This window comes from Mobula birostris, chromosome 26 (genome assembly GCF_030028105.1).
Source record: "Mobula birostris isolate sMobBir1 chromosome 26, sMobBir1.hap1, whole genome shotgun sequence".
In the NCBI taxonomy this organism is placed as follows: domain Eukaryota; kingdom Metazoa; phylum Chordata; class Chondrichthyes; order Myliobatiformes; family Myliobatidae; genus Mobula; species Mobula birostris.
The window spans coordinates 12192338-12206277 of NC_092395.1; the positions used below are offsets into that span (position 1 = coordinate 12192338).

Genomic DNA, 13940 nt, shown 5'->3' on the forward strand with positions numbered 1-13940 from the left:
AGACTCTTGCATGGTCCTCTTAACCATATAACCATATAACAATTACAGCACGGAAACAGGCCATCTCGGTCCTTCTAGTCTGTGCCGAACTCTTACTCTCACCTAGTCCCACCAACTTGCACTCAGCCCATAACTCTCCATTCCTTTCCTGTCCATATAGCTGTCCAATTTAACTTTAAATGACAACATCGAACCTGCCTCAGCCATTTCTGCTGGAAGCTCGTTCCACACAGCTACCACTCTCTGAGTAAAGAAGTCCCCCCTCATGTTACCCCTAAACTTTTGTCCTTTAACTCTCAACTCATGTCCTCTTGTTTGAATCTCACCCACTCTCAATGGAAAAAACCTATCCACATCAACTCTATCTATCCCCTCATAATTTTAAATACCTCTATCAAGTCCTCCCTCAACCTTCTACACTCCAAAGAATAAAGACCCAACTTGTTCAACCTTTCTCTATAACTTAGGAGATGAAACCCAGGTAACATTCTAGTAAATCTTCTCTATACTCTCTCAAGTAAGTGGGAGGAGATGAAAGAGAAATTATTGAGGGTGAAGACAGTTCTGCCAGACAGAGGAGGGTGGTAATGGAGGGGAACTGGTTAGGTCTTTTGTTGAGAAAGCAGCAGAGAGCTTTAAGGCCTTCTTGATGAGGATGGAGGTGTATAGAGACTGGACATCCTTGGTGAATATGAGGCAGTCAGGGTCAGGAAGCTCAAATGCATGTGTCACGATGTAGCTCTTGTATGATGAAACGGACTCTTGATCTCGCTTTCTATCTCATTGTGGTCTAATAACTTATTGTCTGCCTGCACTGCGGTTCAGAATCAGAATCAGGTTTAATATCACTTGCATATATTGTAAAATTTGTTGTCTTTGCGGCAGCAGTAGAATGTAATACGTAATAATAGGAAAAACACGATTTACAGTAAGTATATATATTTAGTTAAATTAGTGCAAAAATAAAAATAACAAAGTAGTGAGGTAGTGTGCATGGGTTCAATGTCCATTCAGAAATCCAATAGCAGAGGGGAAGAAGCTGTTCCTGAAACACTGAGTGTGCGCTTTTATGCTCTGGTACCTCCTTCCTGATGGTAGCAAAGAGAAGGGGGCATGCCCTAGGTGGTGGGGACAAGAACTGTGGATGCCGCCTTTTTGAGGCATCGATCCTTGAAGGTGTCTTGGATGCTACGGTGGCTAGTGCCCGTGATGGAACTGACTAAGCTTACTGATCTCTGCAGCTTAATTTGATCCTGTGCAGTTGCCTCCATACCAGAAGGTGATGCAATCAGTTAGAATGCATCTGTAGAAATTTGCAAATGTCTTTGTTGCCATCTCATCTCATATCATATCATATCACATCTCCTCAAACTCCAAATAGCCTCTGCCGTGCCTTTTTTTGTAGCTGCATCTGCAACATTAGCATTTTCTTCCACTGTAACTTTTTCTGCATTCTATTATCGCTCTTCCCTTGTGCTATCTCAATGTACGAATGAAGTGAAATGGTCTGTATGGATGTCATGTACAACAGAGTATTTCACTGTACTTTGATACATGTGATAATAAACCAGCTACTAACTAAAATGAAACAAAACTGCTGCTCATCATATGTGAGATTGGATTTATAAATGGCTGTTGATTTGGGAAAATAGAATTTTAGGGAGCTATTTTCTGCATTTGAAATAATTCAGTTCTTTACATGTGGGCTTTAAGTCAATAATGCAAAAGAAAAGCAAATGAACCTTTGAAACTTATTTTTCATCCATTAATAAGTTTAGGACTTCACATTTTCCAGTAAAGCTTAGTAAAATATAACTAAGCATTAAAATGCAGGAATAAAAACAGACCAGTTTGGAAGCACTCAGCAGTTCAGGCAACATGTGTGAAAGTCATAGGGTCATATTACAGAGGATTCCTGACCTGAGACATTAATGCTGAAACATTTTCCACAGATGTTGTCTGATCAGTTGAGTGCTTCCAGTATTACCTGTTTTTATATCCTATTTCTAGCATCTGTAATTACTTTTTTAGCTTTAATGGAAATACAGTTATCATATACCATGCCTAATTTTTTAAAGCCCTTTTATAACAGCAAGAAATAAAGTACTGGAAGAACACAATGAGGCAGGCAGCATTTGAGACAACTACAAGCAGGAAAAGAAAAATTACCAAAGTTGAACTTTCATAAAACATATCAAAGTTCAAGGTTCAAAGTAAATTTATTTCCTAAGGGCATAAATGTCGCTCCAAGAGGATCACAACTTTGTTGTAGGGTTTGGAGGCCTGCGTGCCTCAAAGACCTGGAGAGCTACTGTATGTTGGCTGGAGTCAGGACCTTGTGCTGGGTAACCCCCATGTCAAACCGGCCAAAGGGTAGAGGTCAGTCAAAAAGTGGTCCATCGGTCCACAAGGTTTGGAGGTTCAGCTCAGGGCTAACAACCCAGACTGGTCGAAACAAAATGTTACAGAGACAAGGAAGAATCCTTCTACCTCTGTGTGCCATTGTATGAACATTCAGAGTGTTCATTGGGGCATTACTGCCCCAAATGCCAGCGGCGTAAGTAATATACTACCTAGAGATTCATTTTCTTACAGGCATTTGCAGTAAAAACAAAGAAACAGAATAGAATGAATGAAAAACTGCATACAAAAATGGACAACCAATGTGCAAAAGACAACAAATATGAAAACACATAAATAAATAATATATATTGAGAACATGAGTTGTAAAGTCCTTAAAGGTGAGTCCATAGGTTGTGGAATCAGTTCAGTATTGAGGTGAGTGAAGGCTGAGTGTGGTTGATGGTTGATGGTTGATTGTGGGATCTGAGGCACTTCTACCCCAAATCAAGTGAAGAGAACTTCTGTTTCTTGACTTCCAAGCAGACAGATATTATCAAATATAAAAGTGTTGTTGACACATCACGAGAAACCAGCCTCCCCTCCATGGTCTCTGCCTACACTTCTCACTGCCTTGGTAAAGCAGCCAACATAACCAAAGACACCACCCACTCCAGACATGGAGAATCAACGTTTTGAGTTAAGGCTTAGAAATTCTAACGTAAGTTGCACTCCCTTCTGAAGGTGAACTTTTATAACGGATTTTATAGTAACTCGTAAAAATGAGTCTGAAACATCATGTAATTGCTGATATTCTGTAGTACCTAACAGAATAAAATTATGTTTTTTTTACTTGCCTTTTCATTATTTATTTCCTTTGTAATTTATAATAATTTTTATACCTTTGGAATGTACTGCTGGCACAAAACAAGAAATTTCACATCAAGTAAGACGGTAATAACAAACCTGATTCTGATTCGGATGTCAGTTACTATTGCAAATGCTGTATTTGTTTTAAATAGAGAGTTGAGTTGTCTGCAGAAGTCCTCCAGTGCTGTCAAACTACTTGCGAGGTGAGGGAGCAGGGTGCAAAACTGAAGATAAGGTTCAAAACTTTTATTAAAATGTAACTCTGTCGCTCTCTGACTCTTCTCTGTGCTCATCCAGACTCACTACCACAGCCACATGTATTTTCGAAGAACTTTTCTCTGCAGCTATCTTGTTAAACTTCCACCGATCGCCTCCCGGTTTCTCAACTCAACAACCCACCCCCCCCCACCACCTGGCTTTACCTATCACCTTCTCGCTTGAGCTCCTTCCCGTCCTCTCCCGTCTCATTCGGTCTTCTTCCCCCTTCATTTCCAGTCCTGGTGAAGAGTCTAGGCCTGAAACATCCACTGTTTATTCCTTTTCATAGCTGCTCCCTGACCTGCTGAGTTCCCCCAGCTTTTTGTGTCTGTGCTCTGAATTTCCAGCACCTGCAAAGTCTCCTGTGTTTCTAATTGAAATGTAAGCAATGTGAATAAACAGGAATAGGAAGAGTCTGATTATTTATCTGATTACGACCAAGGTTCAAAATTTTCATGGATACAGTTTGATAGAATTTATTTACTTATTAAGAGATACAGCACGAAACAGGCCCTTCTGGGCCAACGAGCTGTATCACCTAGTGACCAACCTACTTAACATTAGCCTAATCACAGGACAAGTTACAGTGACTACTAACTGGTACTGTAAGTCTTTGTAATGTGGAAGGAGCACCCAGAGGAGAACCACACACTCACAGGAAGGACATACAAACTCTTTACTGACAGCGTCAGAACCGAGCTCCGATGCCCTGAGCTGTCATACTGTCCTGCTAACCACTATGCCACCGTGGCACCCAAATGAGTAGCTGAAAGTGATTCACCACTGATAAAAACTACCCGATAACTTCAAAAGTCATGGGGGCAGAATTAGGCCATTTGAGATTCCTCCGTCATTCAATCATGGCTAAGGTAGTAATCCCACTCAACCCCATTCTCCTGCCTTCTCTTCATAACCTTTGACACTTTATGTTCAGTATTGTACAATACTGTGCAAAAGTTTTAGTTCTGTATTTGCCAATGTGGAGCGGACAGCCACTTTGTAATCTGGTGGGAGCAAGGGATGTTGGGAATGGTGAGGGTGGAGCACTGTGGGAGGGATGTGGGACAGGTGGCAGAGAAGGAGTGCCAGGGGAGGGGGGAGGCACAGGTGCAGACACATCCAGCCCTGAGACACCAGGGAAGGTCATTTGATTCCAAACAATTGGTTTATTGTTCATTACAGAATGTCTCTCTGGTGCTTCCTGCTCCCTCCCCTCTTTCTTTCGCTTTTCCCCACCATGATCCCCCTCTCCCTGCCCCCTTCCCACTCTCAGTCCACAATAGAGACTCACATCAGAATCAGGTTTACCATCACTCATATATATCATGAAATGTTTTTTTTGTGGTAGCAGCACAGTGCAATACATAAAATTAGTATAGAACAGTGCAAAAGTCTTAGGCACCCTAGCCACATATATGTACCTGAGAATTTTACATAGTACTGTATATATGTATACTATATACATAGTTTATAGAGTGACTCATGCAAAATGTTGGAGAAACTCAACATGCCAGGCAGTATCTATGGAAAGGAATAAAGAGTCAATGTTTCGGGCCAAGACTCTTCATGAGGACAAGTGAAGTATACATACTTTTAATCTATATGTTCAGTATAATAAGTTAAAGTTACAAATTTATTTTCATTTTAACATACATATATATATATATTCCAAACACAACAACATTCTCTGGAACATGGTGCACCCACAAAACATATAACACACACAGTACATAAAATAAAATATTACCACAAATAGTTAACAAGATGCAATTATAAAGTGCATGTAGTGTGCAGCGCACGGGAAAGCAGTAAACATTAAACAATACAGATAAACAGTAACCAGCTCGCTGTCCTAGTGGTATGACCTCAGTGGTGGCAGGGTATTCATTAGTCACAGAGCCCGAGAGAAGAAGCTATTACCTGATCTGGCAGTCCTGATGCTTCTGAACCTCCTTCCTAAGGGTAGTGGGTCAAAGAGATTGTGGAATGGGTGGTCAACGATGTTTTGGACCTTTTGTTTACAATGCCATCAGTAAAATACAGTACAGTGCAAAAGTCTTAGACACATACATATATATAGCTAGGGCGCCTAAGACTTTTGCACAATACCGTCGTAATCTTACGTATTGCACTCTACTGCTGGAGCAACAAAAAACATATTTCCTGACATATGTGAGTGATGACAAACTTGATTCTGATATGGGTCTCTATTGTGGACTGGGAGTAGGAAGGGGACAGGGAGAGGGGAATCAAAGTTGGGAAAAGGAAAGGGAGAGGGGAGGGAGAAAAAAGTACCAGAGAAACACTCTGTAATGATCAATAAACTAACTGTTTGAAATAAATTACCTTGCCTGGCGTCTCAGGACTGGGTGCATCTGCACCCACGCCATCCCCGTCCCGGCACCCCTTCTCTGCCACCTGTACCACTCCCATTTATCGGCGGTCCAGCCTCACTATTGCCAACCTCCTCTGCTCCTGCCAGGTTAATAAACTTGCTCTTCACTCTTTACTGATGAATACAGTACTGTGCAAAAGTCTTAGGCACCCTAGACACACCCTCATATGTGCTGAAGACTCTTGCACCGTACTGTATAATAGTAGAAAATGTTTGACATATTATGTAAATACACATCACTGATAAGATAATGATGATTTTGTTTTAATCTGATTGGACATGACCAAAAATAACAACCAAGAAATATTACAGCGGTAAGTCGTGCTGTGATTCAGTTACGGAGTGAATACCTTGCACAGTAACTGAATCTGTCGGTCTGGACGGGAGTGTGAATCCCGGCTTTGTGGTGCAGCCAGTAGTGTGGCTGCCTCACAGCTCCAGTGTCCCAGTGTCCCAGGTCCTGTCTGTGTAGCACTTGTATATTCTCCGTATGATCATGTGAATTCCTCCGCAGTTACTGCGGCTTCCTCCTACATCCCAAAGGTGTGTGGGCTGCGAAGTTAATAGGCCACTGTAAATTGCCGCTGCTGTGTAGGAGAGTGCTCGAGTCTGGGGGCTGTTATGGAAATGTAGGAAAATAAAATGGGATTCTTGTAGGATCATTCTAAATGGTGGCTTGGTGTGCAGTGTGGACCTGGGAGGCTGAACTGCCTGTTTCTGGTTTGTTTGAAGCAGCTGGGGAATTTAAATGGGTGTAATTAAACAAATCTGGAATTTAAAAGCTACCATCAGTGATGCTGATTTGTAAAACTGCTGCACTGTTATAAAAAAAACCCATCTGGTTTACTTCTGACCTTCAGAGAAAGTAATCTGCCATCCTTACCAAGTGTGACCAACTTTTATGCTTGAGTAAGACACATCAGAAAGATGACATTGAATATTGTAATCAGATTTTAGATAAAATCCACCTGTAGAGCAAAAGAAAAAAATGTTGTACTTCACAGGAGAATTTTTAAGCCACTGTACGGTATTTGCAAAACCTTGAAGGGAAAAATAAAAAAAGTGGGAGGAGAACTGGCTTTAGCCAGAGGGTGGTGAATCTGTGGAATTCACTGCCACAGACGGCTGTGGAAGTCAAGTCATTGGGTATATTTAAGGTAGAGGTTAATAGGTTCTTGATTATAACAGTGTCAAAGGTCACAAAGAGGAATCAGGAGAATGGGGTTGAGAGGGATAATAAATCAGCCATGATTGAATGGTGGAGCAGACTCGGGCCGAATGGCTTGAACCTGTCCCCAAGTCTTCTGGTCCTTCAATGTTCTTCAACACACACAAAATACTGGAGGGACTCAATAAGTCAGGTGGTATCTACGAAGGGGAATAATGTTTCAGGCCAAAACCTTTCATCAGGAATAATTTTTTCCTTTGTAACTTTTTCAGACACCTCTTTCCCCCCCCAAAAAAACATTCAGAAGATATCTGCTGTTCTGAAGTTTGAAGACAACTTATCCTGTCCCTGAACAAAGAGCAAAGAATTTGACTTTATTTTATGACCATTATTGTTTGGGAAGCACCTTGGGAGAATTAATTAAATTAAAGGAAGAATATAGATGGTTAATAAATCATTTAGACACATGAGAATAATGCAAGGCATGGAACTACACATCAGTATCTAATGGAATGGGATTCCCTTGCAATATCGGAGACTGTTTATCTCAGTGTGGATTTTACAAACTACATGAACTCGGCTTGCTGTTTCCCTAAAAGGAATGATATTGAATAAGGAGGGGTGGGGGAGAAAGGCACGGTTAGTGTATCGTTTTATAGTGTCTGCTGTAAGATTGGTGTTCAATTCCCGCCACTGCCTGTAAGGAGTTTGCACGTTCTCCCCCTGACGTGTGAAATTCCTCCATGTGCTCCATTTTCCTCCCACATTGCAAAGACATGCGTGTTAGGATTTGTAAATTGTGGGCATGCTATGTTGGTGCTGGAAGCGTGGCGACACTTGCGGGAATGCCCAGCACATCTTGGACTGTGTTGGTCGTTGACACAGCATGTTTCAAAATACATCTGACAAAGTTAATCTGTTTGATGTTAGAAAACTGGAAACTAATTAAGGACATGATTTGCATACCAAATATGTTACGGTTAAGCCATTAGTTACTTATGGCTGAAAATCGGATTTTACCAGAACATAACCAATACCGATACTTTATTCTTCTTGTTGTCAGTCCTTGCAGATCTCCTGTCGCATGGCCCAGGGTCACTCTGATGACGAAGATGCAGGATTTTCCCTTTGGGAATAAGCAAAAAGATCCAGGTGCAGAGTGCAGACTCATGGAAACTCTATTACATGTTGTCTTATTATGACAGTAGTAGTGTTCAATGGAATGAAGAATGTGTTGTTTATTATGCTATTGAAATAAAGCTGAAGTTAATTGCATTTGGTGGAAATGAATATAGATTGGCAGATGACTGTAAACTTCCAGCATCAAGTCAATAGATCCTGTAAAGGAAACAACTGGTACCAGATTCAAGACCTACGCTTCATATGGTAATACCCTTGCAGTACTGGGTGTGGCAGGGGCCAAATCCTATTGTAATTCACTAGTGAGGTGTTGGTAGTGAGGAATAATTGGAGACAGATATGCAGACGTATTAGGGGATTTTTGGAGTTAGGACATAAAGTGATTATTGACTTCAGCAAGCTACTTTCAGATCTGCATATGCATTGGAGATTAAATCTAAAATGCAACTCTGAACAATGGGTAAACAATGCTGATTTAAATTTGTTATTTGTGTGCATTTGGGTGCCTGTAGTATGGGTGTGAAAGGGGAGTGTAGTTCAAAGGAAGCATTGTAAATATGGATTTGTTTGAATTTGACTTTGATCTTTAGCAAATAAAATGTTGTGTCAGGCTGGGCCCAGCAGAACTTTTCTACCAAAAGCATCTCCATATGATGCCAGCTCTATATTTTTTTTTGGAATAAAGAGGCTGCTTCATTTCTACCAGTACTTTTCATTCAAGCAACTAAAAGATGCACATCAGCTTTTGTTTCAAAATCATATTTCTGTCATTATTGTTTTTCCATGATTATTATGCCATTATTAAAGGAAATTGGTACGTATCCTGGCACAGCTTTCTCCCAATGGAGTAGAAATGTTCCTTTGTTTGTCAGTCTTTGTGTGTGTGTGTGTGTGTGTGTGTGTGTGTGTACACGTGTGTTTCATTGATTCTATTGCATCTCTACTGTGAATGCTCGCTTTGACTGTCAAAACATGGAGGAGCCATCACAAACTCACACATTCCGCAAAGATCCTGTGATTTCACTCTCTTCAGGAGGGTGAGCTCACGAAAAGCATTCAGCTCAGATGGATTACCTGGCCAAGTACTAAAGACCAACTGGTGGAGACCTTTGACTTCTTGCTTTGGCAGTTTGTGGAACACATCTGCTTCATTTTATGGTTAATATTCTATAGATTTATTGAAGATGACCACAAGAAAATGAATCTCAGAGTAATATATGGTGACATACAGTATAAACACTTCAATAGTAAATTTACTTTGAACTTTGAACTTTGAACCTTGAACGCAGCATCTCCACTGGAGGGAAGATGTAATTACATCACGGACATTTACATTGGGAATTTACATTATTAATGTGGGATTATGAGTTTACAATGGGAAAGGAAGATTAGCATGCTCATGAATAAATTTTAAAAGACTGCAGGCCAAATTCTAATTACACTGCTCAAGGGGAGACTGGATGATAAAGTTTTCAGATGAAGGAGGATAAGAGGACAGGCGAGTTTTGTAGAGCAGGATGCAGAGAGCAAATTAATTCCCCATTTTGAACTCATACACTCCTGTCTTTCGAAAGTTAGAAAGCAAATATAAAACTACTTTCTAATTAAATAATAATGATGGGGGAGGCAGGTAGAGAAAACATAGGTAGGATGAGAAAAGGGAGTGTCATAAGCCTTGCAGGCCTTTGTGTCTTGCTGTAGCATATAGAGCTTCTAGGTTTATCGAGCAACTGTATTTACTAATTGCTGTCTTAACTGGAGTCATTAAACCCTTGTGCTTTCTGTTTAATCTTGTCCAGTTAATTGTGACTGGCATGGGTTTTCTGCATTCTATGATTAGTTAAAGCGGACGCTCATTTAGCACCGTTGGTGGGGTCCTTTTATGGAGAATGCTTTGTCTCGTGGTGTCACTCAATTATGCCTCCGATGCTCTATGGAATACCCATGTATAACCTCTTGTTTCCGTCTCTACATGGGAGTCTGCCATTCCTTTGCACCTGGGTTGAGTCATTGCCAGCACTCACCATGACAGGGAGAGTGGAGGAATAAGGAAAGGGGAGATATCAGTATTGGAATTGGGTTATTCTTGTCACATGTACCAAGATAGAGTGAAGAGCTTGTTTTGCATACTGTTTATACAGATGAAATCATTACAAAGTATATTGAGGTAAAACAAGAGGAATTAAAGATGTGGAGTCAGAATGAGAATCACGTATATTATCATTGATTTTTGTGACGTGAAACTTATGGGTTTTGGAGCAGCAGTACAGGGCAAAGATATGTAATGAAGCCAATGTTTATCCACAGGTATTCAATGCCTTCAGCCCATGGTATTGTGCCAACCTTTTAACCTACTCTAAGATGAATCTAACCCTTCCCTCTTATGCAACCCTCCATTTTTCTATCAATCTAACCCTTCTCCCCTGCATAACCCTTCATTCTTTATCATCCATGAGCCTATCTAAGAGTTTCTCAAGTGCCCCTAATGTACCTGCCTCCACCACGACCTCTGACGGGGCATGTCACAGACTCACTGCTCTCTGTGAAAAATAACTACCTCTGACAGCCCTCTTATAATCTCCTCCATTCACCTGACAATTATTCCCCTTTGTTGTAGCCATTTCCGCCCAGGGGAAAAAAGTCTCTGGCTGTCCACTCTATGCCTCTCATCATCTTGTACACCTCTTATCAAGTCACCACTCATCCTCCTTTGCTCCAAAGGAAAAGGCCCTATCTCACAGTACTTTTCTTCATAAAACATGCCCTGTAGTTCAAGCAGCATCCCGTTAATCTTCTCTGCATCCTCTCATCCTTCCAATAATGACAAAGATGCATCCTTTCATCTATTTATTTTAATCTATTTGAAGTAAAATAAATAGGTGGAGATACGTCTCTACCAAAGGAGGTGTAAGGTGCTCCTTCCCTCCGCTGGCCTGCAGGTCACCTTTGGGCAAGATGTAGCACCTGCTTAGCCTCCCGTTCAGGGTCCCGGGAAGCCATGGGAGCAGATGGTGGATGGTTGTATGCGACCACTGACGCCAGGCAGACAATCCCTGAAGAGTGTTGATAATGGCTGGGATCACCCGTCTTGCAAATACACTGCCCAGAAGAAGGCAATGGCAAACCACCTCTGCAGAAAAATTTGTCAATTACATTCATGGTCATATGACATGATCGCCCATGTCATATGACATGACACAAAATGATGAAGATGATAATTTACTAATCTATTACTACCTTAAACTCACTTTGTACCTTACATGTAAACTTGTGTTTTGGCACAAATCTCGGCACTTTGGAACTGGATGGAATTGGCACTGGTTGTAAGCGATTAATTATCACATGTACCAAGATACAATGAAAGGCTGTTGTTTTTTAAGATGGCACTACCTAAAGAGTGTGACAGCTCACTAGTAGATGAGATGGCAAGAAATTTGGCTTTTACTAATAATTTACTAATAACTAATTTCTGAAATAAATTTAGGGATGAACCATGTTGGTACGTTGCAGAATCGCCGCAGATGGAGTGAGCCATTTAGAGAGGAGGAGTCGAGAGAGGGGAGTCTTGTTCCTCATAGGGGCCGTGCACAATCCTGATTTGATGGAGATGGGCGTGAGAAGCACGGAGGATCATCTGGAGAAACTTCTGAAATGCCCGGTTCACTGCCGCTGCTACTGTGTGATCGAGAATCTCCAGAAGGGAAGGCCCCAAATCCTCGGCTTTGCTTGTTGCTGGTGGCTGGGGCTGGGGTCGAAGCACTTGGCAGAGATGGTGCTCGGTGTCGGAGAGCTGGTCGGAGGCTTGAAGTTTTCAGACAGACTAAGAGTCGGCTGTGGTCGGGTGCTTCCAGGGTGCTGCATTGCCAAGTTTGCGGCGCTGGAAGCTCATGGCAGGGAGAATTTTCTTCCTTCCACCGTCTGCGTGTGATGTTGGGACTTTCAAGAGACTTTGAGACTTTTTTTACTGTGCCCATGGTCTGTTCTTCTATCAAATTATGGTATTGCTTGCACTGTTGTAACTATATGTTATAATTATGTGGTTTTTGTCAGTTTTTCAGTCTTGGTCTGTCTTGTGTTTCTGTGATATCACACTGGAGGAACATTGCATCATTTCTTAATGCATGCATTACTAAATGACAATAAAAAAGGACTGTGTGTCCTCATAATTTAAACTAATCTAATCTAATCTAATACAACTGGCCTGGAAGCAAGGTTGGATTGCTCTGAGTGCCGAGCCGGTTGGGAGAAATCAAGAGTGGCTTTCGGCTGGGCGGCGAAATTTGTGCCTGCAGCGAGTTGCTGGGTGGCATGCTCAAAGCCCAGGGTCTTTTGCTGCAGCAGTACCTGGGTACCACTGCGATGTATGATATGCTGCTGAACAATTTAAGTCACGGCCGTGATAGACTGGAAAGACAAGGTGTTGGGATTGAAGGCAAGAGTCAATTTTGCTTGCTCTGCTGAGATTTTCACTCCTCTCTCCATGGCCCTGAGGCTATGAAGACTGCCCCGGCTGCTGTGCTCTGTACCCCCTAATATGATGAACTGATACCGAGGTTTTGGCCTACCCTGGGCTCTTCTGGGTTTCGGATCTAAGGACTCCTTTCTGGTTCAGGATGTTGTTGCTCACTTCTATTGTTTGCATGATTTGTGTTTTTTTTGCCCTTTCTCTGCGCATCAGGAATTGGTCTTTTTTTTCTAATTAGGTTCTTTCAGGTTTCTTGCTTTGTGGCTGCCCGTAAGCAAGCAAATCTTAAGGTTGTATAATTTATACATTCTTTGATAATAAATATACTTTGAAACATTGACGCTTTGACACTTCTGCAGGCCGTCCAGACAAATAATGCCTCACATAATTACACTGATGTAGCAAAAAGAACACAAAATGGAGAATATAGTATTTCAGAGTAAGTGCAGTGAGGGTCAACAAATAAGGAGCAAGGCCACAACTATTGTTTAGAGCCGGTGTGTTTGTGGCACTCAGTTCAATCAGGAGAACATTAAAAGGTAAAAAACAGAGGCAAGTAAAGGCCATTCAGCCCCTCCTGTCTGATCCATCATTCAATAAGAAAGTGGGGCATCTTTAACCTCACTGGCACTTTCCTTCATTATGGCCCTCATCTCTTTATTCTCTTAATAAAATTCTATGGACTTATGTCTTTAAAATATCCATTTTAGATGGAGATTCCCAAAGATTCTTTACCTTGAAGTGAAGATATTTCTTCATCTCCATCATCATCGAAGACATCTTCCAAAGATGATGCTTCAAAAAGGCGGCACCCATCAAGAAGGACCCTTATGACCCAGGACATGTTGTCTTCTCATTACTACTATCAAGAAGGAGGCACAGGAGCATGATGATGCATATTCAACGTATTAGGAACGATTTCCACCCCTCTGCCATCAAATTTCTGAATTGTTCGTGTACCCATGAACACTACTTCACAATTTTGTTCTCTTTTGCACTCCTTGTTTATTTATTATATCCCCTTATTGTAATTTATAGTTATTTTATGTCTTGCACTGAAGTGCTGCCACAAAACAACAAATTTCACAGCATATGTCAGTTGTAATAAACCTGATTCTTCTCCATTCAGTTCTGAGTCCCCTAACCCTTGATTAGGAGATTGTGACAAGTGGTTCTTGATACCTTGAGGATGGTGAACATTACCCTTTGCATCTGACCACTCAAGTTCCTTAAGAATTGAGTTTGTTTCACTTAACTTTCCAAACCATAGACAGGGCGTCTCACTCTATCTTTCCTGATAGTGC

General features: G+C 41.3%; 1 long non-coding RNA gene across 2 annotated transcripts in view; it reads left to right on the forward strand.

The window, feature by feature from the left end:
• The window catches only part of LOC140188099 (uncharacterized), a 57212-nt gene extending 44218 nt beyond the window's left edge, over window positions 1–12994 (forward strand). For both annotated transcript variants that reach the window (XR_011883219.1, XR_011883220.1), the window contains 2 exons: window positions 8095–8183; window positions 11656–12994. This is a non-coding gene — a long non-coding RNA (uncharacterized lncRNA). The remainder of the gene's footprint in view (window positions 1–8094; window positions 8184–11655) is intronic.
• The last annotated feature ends 946 nt before the right edge of the window (window positions 12995–13940 follow it).